The 17,968-nt window shown below is 40.7% G+C and overlaps 1 pseudogene; it reads right to left on the bottom strand.

Annotated features, from left to right (window-relative positions):
* Positions 1-16,983: 16,983 nt before the first annotated feature.
* On the bottom strand, positions 16,984-17,246 carry LOC139017024 (splicing factor 3B subunit 5-like; annotated as a pseudogene).
* Between the last annotated feature and the right edge of the window lie 722 nt (positions 17,247-17,968).

Here is a 17,968-nt window from a genome sequence, read left to right as displayed (position 1 = left end):
GCCTGGTGCACAAAATTCGTGCACGAGTAGAGACCTTCCTTTCCCTGGCTGCTGGCACCGGCTTCCCTCTGGCATCCGGGACCCCGGCTTTCCTCACAGCCCCAGCTTCCTCCAGAAGGACCTCTGGTCTAATTAGCATATTACACTTTTATAATTATAGGTTCCCTTTCCAGTACATAAGTTTCCAGGTCTGGATATAAATTACCTGATCATCCTGCTTGTAAAAATTCTTATCCCCATTTACAAATGAGAAAACTAAGGCACATAGACTGAGTGTCTTGCCCAAAGTACACTATCAATAAACGTGGATCTGGAATCCGAAAACAAGTCTTAGTAGCCTAGTCTTTTAAGAATTACAAGATGTTTAACAGTGATAACAGTGCTCCTGAAATTTATGTCTAACCCAATTATAATGGATATTCCACAATAAAAGAAATGAAAAATTTATGATAAAAATTTAAGGTCAATTTTGCTAGTAAAACTGAAGTGATAGATGTGCCTTTCCCATGCTCATCTTTGACACAGCTCAGAGGCTCACACTTGCTATTAGCCCTTGTAGAAGAACAATGTGGGGAATTAGAGGGGCTTCTCACCAGCTCAATAAAGGTGAAAGATACGTAGTTTTTATTTTTCAATTACCATTGATATTCAATATTATTTTATATTAATTTCAGGTCTACAGCCTAGTAGACAGTTATATAATGTACGAAGTGATCCCCCAGTAATTCTAGTACTCACCTGGTAGTATACATAATTATTACAATACTAGTGTATTGTATTATGCGCAGTAGGCCGCCCACAGCTTCCGCGGGAGCCAGCGGGAGGGAGCCGCACTGCTTCTGTGGGAGGCAAGGGAGGGACCCAGAGGTGCTCCATGCATCTCCTGATGACCCGTCGGGCACGCAGCCCAGCCCCGCCCACCCATGCGTGCCTGTTGCACACACAGCCTCCTGCTGATCGGTTGGTTGTTACTGTGACAGTGTCCTGACAAATTTGCATATTAGCTCTTTATTATATAAGATTATGGACTATATATCTTCCCTATGCTGTACTTTAGATCCCCATGACTACCAATTTGTACTACCAGTTGTGTAACTACAAATTTATACGTCTTAATCCCTTCATCTTTTTCATCCAGCTCCCCTACCCCCTTCCCATCTGGCAACCCTCAGTTTGTTCTCTGTATCTATGAGTCTTTCTGGATGCTTTGTTCATCTGTTTTGTTCTTTGGAATCTGTTTTGTTTGTTCATTTATCTTATTCTTGAGATTTTGTTCTTTATTTAGATTCACATGGTTTGTCTCTGTTTGACTTATTTCACTTAGCATAGTACCCTTTAGGTCCATCCATGTGCAAATGATAAGGTTTCATTCATTTTCATGGCTGAGTAATATTTCTTTATATATGTACTACACCTTCTTTATCCAGTTGTCTGTTGATGGGAACCTGGGTTGCTTCTATATCTTGGCTATTATAAATGATGCTGTAATAAACATAGAGTGAGGATACCTATTTCTAGAACAGGAATGGTGGACTAAACTGTGAAAGACCTTGCGAATATAGCTTCTCCATGATCAATGGAAAACTAGCTGTGGGGTATAAATGTGCCTAGCTAAAAACTACATCTCCCAGCACTCCTTGCAGATGAAGGAAATGACCATTTTATGCAGTTCTGGCCAATGAAGTGTAAGTGAAAGTTGTTGGATGAGGCTTCTGGGTATGTTTCTTAAAATGGAAGCCCAGCCCTGGCTGGTTTGGCTCCGTGGATAGAGCATAGGCCTTCAAACTGAAGAGTCTTGGGTTCAATTCCAGACAAGGGCACATGCCCAGGTTGCAGGCTTGATCCCCAGTAGGGGGCATGCAGGAGGCAGCCAATCAGTGATTCTCTCTCATCATTGATGTTTCTATCTCTCCCTCTCGCTTCCTCTCTGAAATCAATAAAAACACATTTAAAAAAAAAAAGAAGTCCAAGTTAGTTGACCTGTGCTTTTTACCCGTAAGCCTTATTTTTCTTTACAACTGGAACTCAAATGCAATACTGGAGTTTGACCACCATCTTGTGACTAGAAAGGAACAAACACATACTAAGGATGAAAAGAAAGAAGAGCCTGGCTCCCTGAGGACATTGTGGATCTACCAAACCACCCTTGGACTGAAAAAGACATACAAAACTGGTAACATGTTTAAGCCACTGCTTTTTCAAATTTTATTACAGCCAAACTAAATTCCAAAATATTACAATGTGACCCCATGCTCCTATCCTTCTTCCATGATGGGTAGCTTTAATTAATGATAGCACTTCTTCCTGCTAATCTAAATACAGTCCCAGAATCCTTGTCAACGTAAGTACCTGAAATCCATACTGCAGCAGATGAGCTACATCACCCAGAAGCTCGAGTAGTTTGAGAAGAACATGGTCTGAGTGTGGTTCTGCAACTGTCACCAGAAGGGCAAACGATCAAGCAGTGACTACTTGCAATGAGAAGATTCTGAGGCTGCTGGGTCCCTTTCTCAGGGGGACCAGTATTCTTTCTTCTGGCACCGGGGTCCCATTTTGGTACCCCAGGTTATGGGGGCCCTCAGTTTACTGTGTTGTAGTCAGTAACCTTTCCCTCTGCATCTTTCACCACTCTGGGTTCTTCCATATGTTATACTGAAATACCTCCCCATCCCAGTACTGGGAGGACAGAGGAAAGGGGAAAGCTAGAGAAAGAGAACCCTGGATTTATACCAGGGCTTTGGGGATTAGGTTTTTCATTCAATAAGAAAATAATTAAAAACACAAAGGGTATAGGGGCAGGGAGTTTGGGGGAACTGGTTAGAGGGAAGGTTAAGTTCAGTGATGCTCTTGATTTTAATCCCACATCACTCATCACTTTGGTCTTAAATAAAGAAGCTTGGGACGGACATCCACACACAGAGTGTAATATATTCCAAAAGAAAATAAAGTATAATGCAAAATTGATGGTAAAGTTCTCTGACTAATTTCACTGGTGAAACTCTGAAGTGATAGATGTGCTGCTCCCAAACTCATTATTTACACATTTAGAGATCCATTACCAATAGGTCAGAGCTGGTACTATCAATGAAATTATTTTTTATGCTTGTCCTGGAGCAATTCTTGTGATTATTTGGGGATTTGGTTGGTCCAAAAATTTAGGATTCACATCCTGTCATAGCACTATAACATTACAGTTATGCTATGTTAGCTATGCCTTATAAACATATATCAAAACAACACAATTGAATTATGTCAGAGTTTAAAGGGGACATGATGTATTAAGATAAATATTTTATTAATGTTTAATTTCATAAGAATATAGGAGATAGATATTCAGGAATTTTTGGAAGTTCAACTACAGAATAAAAATATTTTAAATTTATAAATACATCAACAGAGTTGATGAAGAAAGCATAAGCAAACCTGAACAATTCATCTATGTTGTATTAAAAGTTCTCATATGTCATGCACTTTGTATTAATATATTAGAAATCTACAAATCTGTCTTGTACTTTTTATACTGTTGGATACTTATACTCAAAACTTTTACTCGGTTATTGAATATATTTAGTCTTATTAGAAAAAAGAAAAGAAAGTTCTCATAAATAAGGTCATTATAATCTTACAATAAATCAAAGGAAATAATTTCTACAAGCACTTTTTAACTGACAATGTGACTCTTACTTTATTTTCAGAGCATTACAATAAAAGTATTAGAATTAGCATTTAAACTTGATTTACACTTATATTTATGGTCAGATGACTTTCAACAAGGGTGCCAATATAATTCAATGGGGAAGAATAGTCTCTGCAACAAATGGCCCTGGGACAACTGAATAGCCACATGCAAAAGAATGAAGTTGGACCCCAACCTCAAACCACATACAAAAATTATCTCAGAATGGATCAGAGACCTAATAGAAGAGCTAAAACTATGAAACTGAGAAGTAAACAGGAATAAATATTTTCACAGTTGGGTTACACATCAAAAGCACAAGTGACAAAAAGAAAAATAGTTAAGTTGGACTTCTCAAAATTAAAACAACTTTGTGCTTCAAATTACACTGGTAAGAAAGTGTAAAGGGCAGCCCATAAATATTTACAAATTATATACCTATCATGGGACTTGTATCTAAAATGTATAACTACTTCAACTCGATAATAGAATGATAAATAACCCAATATAAAAAATGATTACAAGATCTAAATAGTCATTTCTCTAAGCAAGATACAAATGGCGAACAAGAACATGAAAAGATGTTCAAGAATGTTAAACTACAGTGGGAAGCCTGGGGAGGGTTGGGGGGGGGATTAAGAGACCAACTGAAGGACTTATATGCATGCATATAAGATTAACCAATGGACACAGACACGGGGCGGGGGGTAGGGGCCGGGGGAATGTCAAGGGGGGGAAAAAAGGAGACATATGTAATATTCTTTGTAATACTTTAAGAAATAAAAATTATTAAAATATTAAAAAAAAAAAAGATGTTCAACATCACTAGCCATTAAGGAAATTCAGGTAAAAACCACAATGTGATACCAGGATGACTATAATCAATAGACAAATGTCAAAGATGTGGAGGAACTAGAATCCTCATACATTGCTGGTGGGAATGTAAAAATGGTACAGCTACTTTGGAAAACAGTTCAGCAGTTCTTGAAAATATTAAACATAGAATTACAATATAACCCAGCAATTCCACTCCTGGGTATATACCCACAAGATATGATGAAAACATATTTCCATATAAAAACTTGCACATGAATGGAAACAACCTCAATATCCACCAAAAGATTAATGGACAAACAAAATATTACATATCTCTAATATAGTATCTTTCCAGCAATAAAGAGGAATTAGTTTCTGATACATGTTACAAAATGGATGAACTTTGAAAACTTCATGCTAAGTGAAATAAGCTTTATTTTCTCTCTTAACCTAAAGTAAAGCTCAGAGATTGAGTTGTCTATACCATATAAACAATAATGTGAAACTGGAATTTTAACCCCCATATACATCCTGAACAGAAAAACACTCTTGTTAAAAGTGTTTCTTGATCTATATCCAAACAATCCCTTTGTCCTTCATTGTCCTCAGTGACCACACAAGTACTTCTTTTCCATTTCTCTGTTGGTGCCTGGCCTTCTTCCCAGTGTCCTGGGCGCAGCTAAAAATTTCCAGTGGAAATTAAGGAAACTTAGAGCTGGTAAGAATCCGTAAAAATTAGCTCAATACCCCTCTCCTCACTTTATTGATGGGAACTGAGAGTTACACAAATCCGATGTCTAAGATCTTACTGCTACTTTGTCAAGGAAGCCCAGTTTATTTTATCTCTCTCTTGCTCCGTACTCTTTACATGAACTCGTGGTTTTCAAACTCATTTGTGGTGCCCAAAGACATTCTAAGGGGTACATAGGGTAGAAAGTTTTGAGGAAATCAGTTTTCAGATCCTCAACTTCAATATTTCTAACATTGATCTGCCTGAAAATGTGATCAAGGCATCTTGCTGGTTCTCTTTGTCCCACTTTAAAAAACAAAGACACAATTGTCATTCATTCTCTAATATTATTGCCCCAAAGTGTAAGATCAAAGGCAAACCAGGCCAAGATTCAAAACATTGGTGTAAGAAAGGCTTTTTTAATCAAGACAGTCTGTCTCATAGTAAGTGATATTCTTCTATGGACATATGAACTAGTAGGGGGCACATTAATGTTTAAAAATTATTCATCAAAATGTGAAATGTACCTGCTGTTTTAATCAATTGTATAGTACTGATCATTATAATTATGACTCAATCTAGAGAAAAATCAACATAAATTCCCATTTACATACATATTTTATGGCAGGATGATAGAGTGATTAACAAAAGACTTTAAAGCAAAAATGGATGTTAGTGTATTACGTTAGGATAAAATGGTGAGAGTAATGGAATGGAAATACAAATTGAAAAAGTAAAAGGAACAATGTAAAATTCTGCCAGTTGATATCATTTTACTAAAAGAATGATAGTGGGTATCAAATAGTTTTTGTTTGAGAGTCTTTTGGATACACACAAGAATGATATAATAGTGTTATTTTTAGATGTTAATCTTTATAAAAACCACAAAAAATTGCATCCTTTGCAACTATTTAAATTTATAATTAACAGAATCTTAATCTTAACTGTCAACATCAAAAGATGCAAAGGGATATATAGACTCTCAAAACTTTTTTAGGACATACAAGCAAAAACACTAAAGAACATGGTCTCAGGCAATCTTCTCTGCAATAATGTACACATTACTCTGCATGAGTCCCGTTACTGCTCCAGACTCATCTTTCTATCTCGGCTTGAACTCTGTACGTCAGTCATATGGGACTTTTTTTCAGTTTTTTTAAGGTTCTGGACTTCTCTCAACTCTGGGCCTTCACATGGACTGTCCCCACTATTTGGAATACTCATCCCACTTCCTACATATCAACTAGGCCTAATTTTTACATATTTAAATCTCAATGTAGGTATCTCTTAAAGTTTTCTCTGATACCCCTTCCCACCCCCCGACTAAGGTTAGATGAAATACTCCTCCTTACTGTTCCCATTGAATGGTGTCCTCCCCCATCAGACATGTACTGCAGTCATCTTTCTCCTCATCAGTATTTTCCAGTAAACTGTAGGTTCCAAGACAGTAGAGACGATGTCTTCTTTACTCACCATCATATTCTTAAGCCTGGAACAATGTATGGTACCTGGTAGGTGCTTACTGAATATTGGGAGAATTAATGAATGAATTGATTTTGCTGATTCTTCATTTAAAATGCTTCTATTGAAAGTAACAGCTACTCTTAACAATCTTAAGTGAAAAAGGAATTTATTGGATAGGTGTAATGGGCTCACAAATTGACAGAAAGCTATAGTAGCAAGCTTAAAAAATAGGTTAAGGCCAAGGTAACTCTGGGAAGCCAGGAAGCTGGAAAATGTTTGCAGGAGTAGCAGAACACAACCACCGACCTCTGTTGTAGGGCCCTGCTGCTGCCTCCTTGGGATTCCGCCTCAACCCTCTTGGAAATAACCTCCTCACTGCTGCGAATTCCATCTCATCATCACCTCTTTGTCTGTTTGTCACTTGGTCAAGATTCAAATTTCTGGAAAAAATTATCACTGGCTAAAGATCAAGTGCCCATGTTCAGACCGCTAGAGGTGGGACCATCAGGATATGGTCCCTCCCCACTTCCAGAGTGGAAAGGAGGGCATGCCTGTCACCGAGACAGTGGGGGAATGCCCTCAAACAGGAAGAAGGGTTTGCTATGGAGCAACCAAGAAAGTACAGCTATCTGTTACAGCTATGTAGAACTAAAGCAAAACATGTGTTCCCACACAAAGCAGTCTGTTTTGGTATATATAGGGCCTCTGGAATGGCTTAAAAGGTCATCAAAACACTTGAATTGAGTGATGTTTTTAGAAAAACAAATCTTAATTCTGTAGTCAAATGGAATGTTTAGTAATTAATTTGTCTTGTGCTAGAAGTTTTACTTAATGAAGTGTTCAGTTAAGTGTAGAAAAAATTACAAAATAGGCATTTAAGATGTCAACTGAAAAGAACTTGAAATAATTTTTGTGCCCTGGCTGGTTTGGCTCACTGGATAGAGCGTCGGCCTGGGGACTGAAGGGTCCCAGGTTCGATTCCAGTCAGGGGCATGTACCTTGGTTGCAGGCACATCCCCAGTGGGGGGGTGTGCAGGGGGCAGCTGATCCATGCTTCTCTCTCATCGATGTTTCTAACTCTCTATCCCTCTCCCTTCCTCTGTAAAAAATCAATAAATATATATTTAAAAAAAATAATTTTCGTTACACTATGCAGAAATTATTTAGTGTTCCAATCTCGATTATAGCACATAATTCTACCTTTCTGTAGAAATGGCCAGCTCCTGGAAATCTAAAGGACTTTGAAAATCACTCAACAAATTTTATAGATTTTGTATGAATTTTGAGGAACCTTGTGGTAATATCTCTGAGAACCTAATAAGAATTCAGGCTCATTATGCAAGATGAAAGAGTTTTTCTCAGATGTGGAAGAAACAAGCCATCTAAGAAAACTTGACGAACAAGGGATGAAAAGGCATGTATTCACACAAACCCTGCACATCAATATTCATACCAGCTTTATCCATAATTGCCAAAATTTGGAAGCAACCAGGATATCCTTCAGTAAGGGAATGGTTGAACAAACTGTGGTACATCCGTACAATGGATTATTCTCAGCATTAAAAATAATTGTTATTAGCCACAAAAAGAAATGGAGAAATCTTAGGTGCATATTCCTAAATGAAAGAAGCCAGTTTCAAAAGGCCACATACTGCATCATTCCAACTACATGACATTTTAGGAAAGGCAAAACTGGAGACAGTAAAAAGATCAGAATTTCAGAGGGAGAGGGTGACGAGGGGAGCAAGGGATACTTTTCAGGAAGTGAAAATGTACTGTAAGAAAATGTGTCGTTACACATTTGTCAAAATTCATAGAATGTACAACACACAAAGAGTGAACACTCTAATGTAAACTATGGAATTTAGTTGGTAATAATGTATGAATATTGGCTCATTAATTATAATAAATGTACCACACTGATGTAAGATATTAATAGAAGAATCCAGGGGATGAGGAATATAGGGGAACTCTATGTTTCTGGCTCAATTTTTTCATAAACCTAAAACTGCTTTAAAAATTCTATTAAATGTTTAAAAGAGAAAAACACATACAATTGTACTTTTAAAAACTATAAACTTCTTAGTTATGTTTATTGTACTAATAAAATTGATTAGTATTTTCTTCACAAGTGGCAGATGAAACACCTGTGAGGCATAAAAATGAGGTAGATGGCCCTAACCGGGTTGGCTCAGTGGATAGAGTGTCGGCCTACGGACTGAGGAGTCCCAGGTTCGAATCCGATCAAGGGCAAGTACCTTGGTTGTGGGCACATCCCCAGAAGGGGGTGTGCAAGAGGCAGCTGATCGATGTTTCTCTCTCATCGATGTTTCTAACTCTCTTTCCCTTCCCTTCTGTAAAAAAAAAAATCAATAAAATATATACTTTAAAAAAAATGAAGTAGATGGACATAAACACACAAGTATTTACTGACTGTATTAGTCAACTTCCAAGATGATCCCCAATGATTTTCATCTCCTTTTTATTGTGTTTTAAGCCCCTAAATTTTATGATATTTGTGATGCAGCAATAGATAATTAATGCAATGCCCTTCAACTAGGATAAAATTAATGGATGCACATCAAGAAGTAAAAATCAACCAAAGGACTTGTATGCATGCATATGAGCCTAACCAAGGGACACAGTCACCAGGGAGGTGAGGGCATGAGTGGAGGTGTGGGGGGGCCAAAGGGGGATAAGGACACATATGTAATACTTTAATCAATAAAGAAAATTTTTTAAAAAGGTAGGCAATAAAAAATAAATAAAGTTGGGATGACAAGTAAAGAATTACTGTTAAAATGCTAAATTATTCTCAAAAAAATGATTTCCCTTAATCAGATTAAATCACTCATCAGAGGAAAACACACACACACACACACACACACACACACAAAATCCTCAGAAAAAATTAACACCTTTGCATTTGCAAAACTTGGAAAAGGTTCTGGACTTGGGTATAGAAAATATCACAAAGGGAAGGAAGGAGAAGTGCGTCAGGATGAGACTGATTTGAAGCTATATAGGGAACAGAACAACTGCCATCCAAACCCTGAAACACAGAAGAGTTGGCAGTCAGGTGACTGACTACCCCTGGATGGTGGTGGTGCAGGTTGGGGAGGAGTGGAGACTTCTTTTCTAAAGAACTGCCTAGAGCAGTGGTTCTCAACCTTCTGGCCCTTCAAATACAGTTCCTCATGTTGTGACCCAACCATAAAATTATTTTCGTTGCTACTTCATAACTGTAATGTTGCTACTGTTATGAATCGTAATGTAAATATCTAATATGCAGGATGGTCTTAGGCGACCCCTGTGAAAAGGTCGTTCGACCGCCAAAGGGGTCGCGACCCACAGGTTGAGAACCGCTGGCCTAGAGAGAACTAGGGATGCTAGGAAGGAGTCGGTACAGCAGGAAAATCTTCCATTCTTTTTTAAAAGATATATTTTTATTGATTTCAGAGAGGAAGGGAGAGGGAGAGAGATAGAAACATCAATGATGAGAGAGAATCATTGATTGGTTACTTCTTGCAGGCCCCTGACTGGGAATTGAGCCTGCAACCTGAGAATGTGCCCTTGACGGGAATTGAACCTGGGACCCTTCAGTCCAAGGCTGGCACTCTATCCACTGAGCCAAACCAGTTAGGACTTTACCTGTGCTCTGAAAGAAGGTCTATCCATCGAGAATCTCCTTTGTGTCCAGTCAACCTTACTGCTGATATACTACCACCACCTGGCCTCCAGCAACTAGATACAGATTAGTTTTCATGTTCTAGAATTTCTGGTTAATTGAATCATAGACTATGCAGATCTGTCTTCTCTTGCTCCGAATAATGTTTTTGAGATTCGTCACCTTGTCCTTCCTTTCTGTTGCTGAGCAGTATTCCATTGTATGGATACACACATTATTTCTCCATTCACCTGTGGTTGGACATTCAGATTGTTGTTGGTTTAAAGCTATTATTAATAAGACAGCTATGAAATTCATGTATCTCTCATTAGAGTACCACGTAGAACAGTTTAACTGCCCTAAAATATACTCCTCCCACACACATACAACAAAATATCCCCTGCACTTCACCTATTTAAACCTTTCAAGCTCCCTTCTAACTTCTGGCAATCATTAATCTTTTTAAAAATAGTTTAAAATTTTTCTAAATTACAGTTGATATACTATCATATTAGTTTCAGATGTGCAACACAGTGATTAGACCCTTATATAACTTACAAAGTGATCACCCAATAAGCCTCATACCAGTCTGACACCATACATAGTTGTTTCGATATTATAGGCCATATTCCCTGTGCTGGACTTCACATTTCTGTGACCGGTTTTCTTAACAGGCAATTTGTATATCTGAATCCCTTCCACTTTTTCACCCATCCCCCGAACTCCCTTCCCATCAGGCTACCATCAAAATGTTCCCTTTATCTATGAGTTTGTTTCTGTTTTCATGGTTTGTTTATTTTGTCTTTTAGATTCCACACATAAGTGAAATCATATGGTGTTTGTCTTTCCCTGACATACTTCACTTAGCATAATACCCTCTAGGTACATCCATGTTGTTGCAAATGGCAACATTTCATTGTTTTCTATGGGTAATATTTCATTGTATGTATGTACCACCTCTTCTTTATCCATTCTTCTGTTTACGGACACCTGGATTGTTTCTATATATTAGCTATTGTAAATAATGCTGCAATGAAAAAAATAATAAAAATAAAATAATGCTGCAATGAACATAGACATGCACATGTCTTTCCAAATTAGTGTTTTAGGTTTCTTCAGATAAATACCCAGATGTGAAATTTCTGGGTTACATGGGAATTACAGTTTTAATTTTTTGAGGAATCTTCAATGCTCTCATGGTTCAATTCCCAGTCAGGGCACATGCCAGGGTTGCAGGCTCAATCTCCAGTGTGGGGCATGCAGGAGACAGCGGATCAATAATTCTCTCTCATCATTGATGTATCTATCTCTCTCTCCCTCTCCCTTCTTCTCTGAAATCAATCATAAAAATATATTTTAAAAAAGTTTTTTAAAGAAAATGTATAAAGTACCTCCTGAAGAATACACACATGTAAAACCTAGCAATTGAATTCTACTTAATTTCTACCATAACAAAAAGGGAGCTTGAGTTGAAATTAGGTGCTAATTAAACTAATAAAATTCCAATATCATACCACCACAGTAAAGGAAAAAAATAAATTACCATTTTTAACTTATTTTAAATCATTTTAATGTAACATCTTAAACAAATTATCATTTTATTACAAATATAAAGATAAAAATATAATATCTAGCCTGAGTGGTGTGTCTCAGTGGTTGAGCATTGACCTATAAACCAGGAGGTCACTGCACAGGCCCAGGTTGCAGGCTTGGTCCCCAGTAGGGGGTGTGCAGGAGGCAGCAAATCAATTATTCTCCCTTATTGAGGTTTCTTTCTCTCCCTCTCCCTTCCTCTCTGAAGCCAATTTAAAAAATATATATATAATGTCATCAGGTAGTATAGAATGGTGTCAAAGTTTTAATGATGATATTAGTAAGAATTTATCTAATGGAAATCATTTAGCTCTGGCTGGCTTAGCTCAGTGGATGGAGCATCAGCCTGTGGACTGAAGGGTCCCGGGTTCGATTCCGGCTAAGGGCACATGCCTGGGTTGTGGGCTCAATCCCCAGTGGGGGGTGTACAGGAGGCAGCCAATCAATGATTCTCTCTCATCATTGATGTTTCTATCTCTCTCTTCTTCTCCCTTCCTCTCTGAAATAAAGAAATATATTTTTAAAAAATAAAGGAAATCATTTAACATGTGTATCAAGATTTAAGTGTAAGGATGATTACCATAATACAATTTTTAGAAACCTGAAAGCAGACTAAATAATAGCATTAGGAAACTGGTTAAATAAATGGCATAAATTTGTTCCTATGTGGTCATTAACTATGACTCATTTATTCTCATGGAAAGCTGTTCCCCAGGGAAGCATATTTTGGCTTCTATAAAAGTTGAATCTTCTGACAGCTGGTGTTATGGAGCAATGAAATGAACAACCTGGAGCATTCTAGCAAGACCTGTCATGTGTCACACAGCTCCATGGGCAATAGGATAGGGTTGGCCCGGAGGGGAAGAACTAGGAAGAACCAGACTGATCACATAGTCTGGGGAGGTGGTTAAGCCCCAAAAGGTTAGTCACAGTAGAGAACATTAGATAAATACCACAGGTTTAGACCAATAGGGTCAGAGCCATGCCATGTAATTTTAAATTGCCCATTGGTAGCCAAATTTTAAAAAGACAAATAGACAAGTAAAATTAAGTTTAACGATGTTTTTATATAGTCCAACATATCCAGAATATTATCGATCTATATAATAGAGGAACATGCAAATTAGCCAGGATGCCATAACATCATGACCAAACAGCAAGGACCTGAGGTTGCATGGCGCCTGGCCAGGGCGAGGGACCTCAGGCCATGCCCCCTACCCCGTGGGGCTTGACGGGGACCTTAGGCCATGTCCCTTGTCCTGGCACCAGGCCAGGAGACCTCAAGCCGCACCCCCCATCCCAGCACTGGGCTGAGGGACCTCAGGCTGTGCCCCTGCCCAGCGGGGCTTGACGGAGGACCTCAGGCCGTGCCCTCCCTGCCCCAGCGCCAGGCCAGGGGACCTCAGGCCATGCCCCCCCCCCCTTAGCCCCAGTGCAGGGCCGGGGGACCTCAGGCTGCACCCCCTGCCTGACGGGGCTTGATAGGGGACCTCAGGCTGTGTCCCCCACCCTGGCACTGGGCTGGGGGACCTGAGACTGTGCCGCCCCCATGGTGCCGGGCTCAGGGACCTGAGGCTGTGCCCCCCCACACAGAGGGGCTTGACCGGGGTGGGGCCGGCTGGGTCTGGGTCTCACCCAACGGGGGTGGGGCTGGCCGGGTCTGGGTCTCCTGCGTTTTCAAAGTGTGTGTGGGTGGTGGGTGGGGACTTGACTCTAGGTCCTGTGGCGCACCCCAGACTCTGACAGGAGGAAGATTTTCATATACATTTTACTAATCTTCATCTCTGACACTTCTATTATAGAGAAAGGGCAAATAGCAATATTAAAATATTTCCTCTAATTAATTCCCTTTTAATGTGCACGAATTTTGTGCACCGGGCCACTAGTGTATGTATGTATGTATGTGTATATATATATATATATGTATATATATATTAACTAATGTAGTTGTAGGACTTTCATCCAGCCAGATTTCAGGTAGTTCTGAATGATGGTTGTTCTGTGTTTTAGCTGTAACTCTGATGTGGTTGTGGGAGGATGCGAGTACCAGTGTTGACCTACACCATCATGTTGGTTCCTCCCACATGAGCCACATTTCAAGTGTTCGATGGCCACATGTGGCCCCTGGCTATGGTGTTAGCACTACCCTAGCCTCTGTGAGCAGCAGCACTCTAATGCTACTGACCAGTGTTAGTGAGCTTGTAGACTATTTTGTTCTCGTCCTATTTTGTGAGCCTTTCTGGGTGAGGAAGCACTCAGGTACTCAAATTAAAAGTATACCTGAACACAGGTCCAAGGGCAGGCAGCTGCAGAAGTCGGTATCTAAGATAATGTCCCTTGAGTGGGTGTGTGGGGAAGGGATTCCTGCCCCGAGGAAGACGCTGGACTTTACTGTCCTTCCCAACACTGAGCTCCTGAACCCTGGGATGGGTTTCTGTCTAACAGAAATGCCAAATGCTCACTTTCAAGTTATTCCTGTTAATGGTAAGTGCACAACTGAGTGCCATGCCTATCACAGACAAAAAGACAGACTGACAGACACAAATGGAGACAAAGGGTGTCTCAACTGAGCAAAGCTACCAAAATACAGCACAATTGTTTTGATTAGGTAGCTTTTATTTTTGCCTAAATATAAATGATTCTGGGGATATGTTCATAACAGCTTACATACGCCTTTATGACCTTACAAGTTCCCTGACATTTTTTATTTTAATGTTAGGGGCATAATTTAAAGTTGCTCAGCAAAGAGTTTTGCTGCAATCTCAGAAGCACTAGCCTGATGGAAGCAAAAATGAGTCCAGAAAAGAGCTGAGAAATTTACTCTATGATGTGTTTATTCTACGTTTCTCATGCACCCTGGCTGGTGCAATTCGGTTGGAGGTGGGGTGGGGAAGTGGCAGCTGAAATGCAGACACGTATTATGTGGACAGAGGGTATCATGACGATGAGTCACAGATCCATGAAGCAATTTCTAAATCTTGGCTTGCCTAACAATCACCTAGGGAGCTTGTTTCAAATGCACAATTCTCATCTCCACCTTCAGAGAGTCTAGTGCAGCAATTTCAGGGCTGGACCCGAAGGGCCTGGACCCAAGGAGTCTGGACGTCAGCAGCATCTTAGAAGATTCTGATGCGATTGATCCCTAGAGAAATATTGGTATTTCTAGCAACACTTCCAGGCACAAAGGTCAGGAGCTGGCCCCTCATTCACTACATGTCGGGGCTCCAAGAGGAGCCAGTCTGTGAGAAACTGTGATCTCAAGCATGACCTGAAGCGGCGCTGAGTAGACAGGAGGTAGAGGAAAGGGTAGGGGCGGGGATTCCAGAGTGACAGCTACCTGGACCATCAGCACAGAAAATGTGAGGCTCCTGGCGGATGTTCCCTGTCCCTGCTGGGACTGACAACCATCACCAACACCAGAGTCTTGGCAGTTCCACCAAGTCAGCTTAATTAGTGTTTCTGCTCTGACCTTGTCTGGAGTCCATATTACTAACTTGGAACCTCATAACCGCTACTTGGGAGGATCCTAGAATTAGCTTTCAAAAAGCAATAATCCAGAAGCAGGTAACAGGACTCTAAGGCAAAAAACGGGATTATTTGGTGTGAGAGATTCAAAAGCATTAATAAGGTGAATGGTGCCTTACTTAGAAGTCACCAGAGGGCGCCAGAGCATCCTTCTCCAAAAGACGTTTCTGTTGAACAAAAATACGTTAAGCTTTTTTTAAAAATTAATAAATCTTTATTGTTCAGATTATTACAGATGTTCCCCCATATCTCCCCTCCACCTGGTTCCCATCCCACCCCATGCCCTTACCCCCTGCCATTGTCCTCATCCATAGGTGTACGATTTTTGTCCAGTCTCTTCCCGCCCCCCCACACCCCCTTCTCCCCAAGAATTGTCAGTTCACTCCCTTTCTATGCCCCTGCTTCTATTATATTCACCAGTTTATTCTGACTTAATTTTTAGGTTCACTTGTTGATAGTTCTTTATTTGTTGTCACTTTGTTGTTCATAATTTTTATCGTTAACGTTTTCTTCTTCTTCCTCTTCTTAAAGAACATCCTTTAGCATTTCATATATTCCTGGTTTGGTGGTGATGAACTCCTTAAGCTTTTTTTTTTTTTTAACATTTCCTGAACTTTATGAAAAAACCCACAGCGACGATCAAACTGGCTAAAAGCGAGCCTCCCATATTAAAGGTTATTAGAAAAACAAAAGTCATAGATTTCTCCAGGAATCCATACTCCAAAGCCTCCCTTTTAAGTCAGATATTTTAGGGTTACTAACAATTTCCAGAAGATTTTGTCTCTTGTGGCGATGGTCAGCCATGCCATCAATTCAAATATATTTTTCTCCCAGGGACAAAAGATATTCTGGCAATACATTATCATCAGTCCTTAAACAATAGCGGTCATCTTGGCATTTACCTTAAAATCACCCATCACTAAGAATCACATGAGAGTATCCTTTACATAGGGTTTTATGTGCTACCTGTCCTTTTAAGTACAGTTGTTGCTCATTGTTTTTACTTGCTATTCTGCCTCTTCTCCATTGCACCAGTGACATAGGCGATAATGTTAAAAGAATTTCATTGAATGTTTAAAGTATTACAAAAGCAGCTTGCTTTCTAATCTGTGCATCTTTGGGATTTTAGAAAAGATTTTATTGTTTTCTAAAGATTTTATGTAAAAAGGAACTGCTTTAAGAATTGGAAACTCTGCACGTGTGTGTGTGTGTGTGTGTGTGTGCATAATAAAGCAGCATGGGCTGAGAATGCAAAAAAATAAAAATAAAAGCAAGCCTCTCTATTCCGTCTCATTCCAGGGCCGTCTCGCCAAGGTCACAGATCTCAGGGGCCCCACGCTGTGTTCCGAGGGTCCACACGGAGGCAGGTCAGGAGGCGCCCGGAGGCAGCACGTGTGTCCGGGGAGACACCGGAGGCACGCAGACCCGCCCCCCCCCCCGCCCACCCCGCCCCCGCCGCCGCACCCCGGGAGGAACACGGTGCCCTCCGGCACAGCGCGGACCGGCGGGACCTCAGCTCTCCTCGGGCTTGTCGGCTGGCCGGCGGTCCGCAGGGCTGCAGCATCTTCCCCATCGGTTGAAGCGGACTCGGGCTTTGCTCTCGTTCTCCGCAATGGCGAAGCAGTTGAGGAGGTCGAAGTGGCCCAGGTAGGAGCAGTAGGGGTCGCGGTGCTGGTTCACCAGCCATTCCCACTCGTTGGTGTCGGCGTGGCCCGGGCGATGTACTTGGACTGCAGGTGCTCCAGCTGGCTGTGGATGGTGTAGCGGTCCGTCATCTCGCCGCTTTCCTCGTGGCTCCCAGGTCAGAGGCCGCGGCGACAGGGAACCGTCCTGGAAAGTCACGCTGGAGAGGGAACGCTCCACTGAACCTCCGGCCAGCACTGTCGCGGGCGAATCTAAGCTTTTTTTTTAATTGACTAAGTTATTACGTATGTGTCCTTATCCCCACGTTACCTCCTATCCTCCCACCCATGCCCTCACCCCCCTGTTGTCTGTGTCCATTGATTAGGTGTTGGGGTCCAGCTCTAGCAGGACCAGGAGTTCCCAAAGGTGTGGACCGAGTCGGCGAAGAATGAAGGAAATGGAGACAGCGTTCAGTTGATCATCTAGCTAGGTTCTCTCTTTATTGACCTCTTACATCTGTATTTATACTATTTGATCTTAATCCCATCCATTCTATTCCAAAGGTTAGGGCGTTTGTTATCTCTATTCCAGGGAGTAAAGATTATGTAGCTTAAGCGTGATTGTTCATAGTCAAAGTGATTAACTGTCCGCCTGGCATTTAGTTAAGGGGTTTTATTCCCTCCCTAACTTCAGGGAAAAATCCCCACTGGGGAAACAACCTTTCTCGGAGAGGTGACCCTGGTAAGAACACATAGCGCTAAGAAGGGGAGCAAACATATTAAGAACAGTATGCCATATACGCCAGGTCCCTTGAAACATATGCTGTGCAGATGTTTCTTCCCTGCAGCGACTGTCGAGCAGCAAGGATGGACGG

This window comes from Myotis yumanensis, unplaced genomic scaffold (assembly GCF_028538775.1).
Source record: "Myotis yumanensis isolate MYYU_CA2020_CCGP unplaced genomic scaffold, mMyoYum1.0.hap1 SCAF_9, whole genome shotgun sequence".
NCBI classification, from domain to species: Eukaryota; Metazoa; Chordata; class Mammalia; order Chiroptera; family Vespertilionidae; genus Myotis; species Myotis yumanensis.
This window is presented reverse-complemented; position numbering and strand designations above follow the sequence as displayed.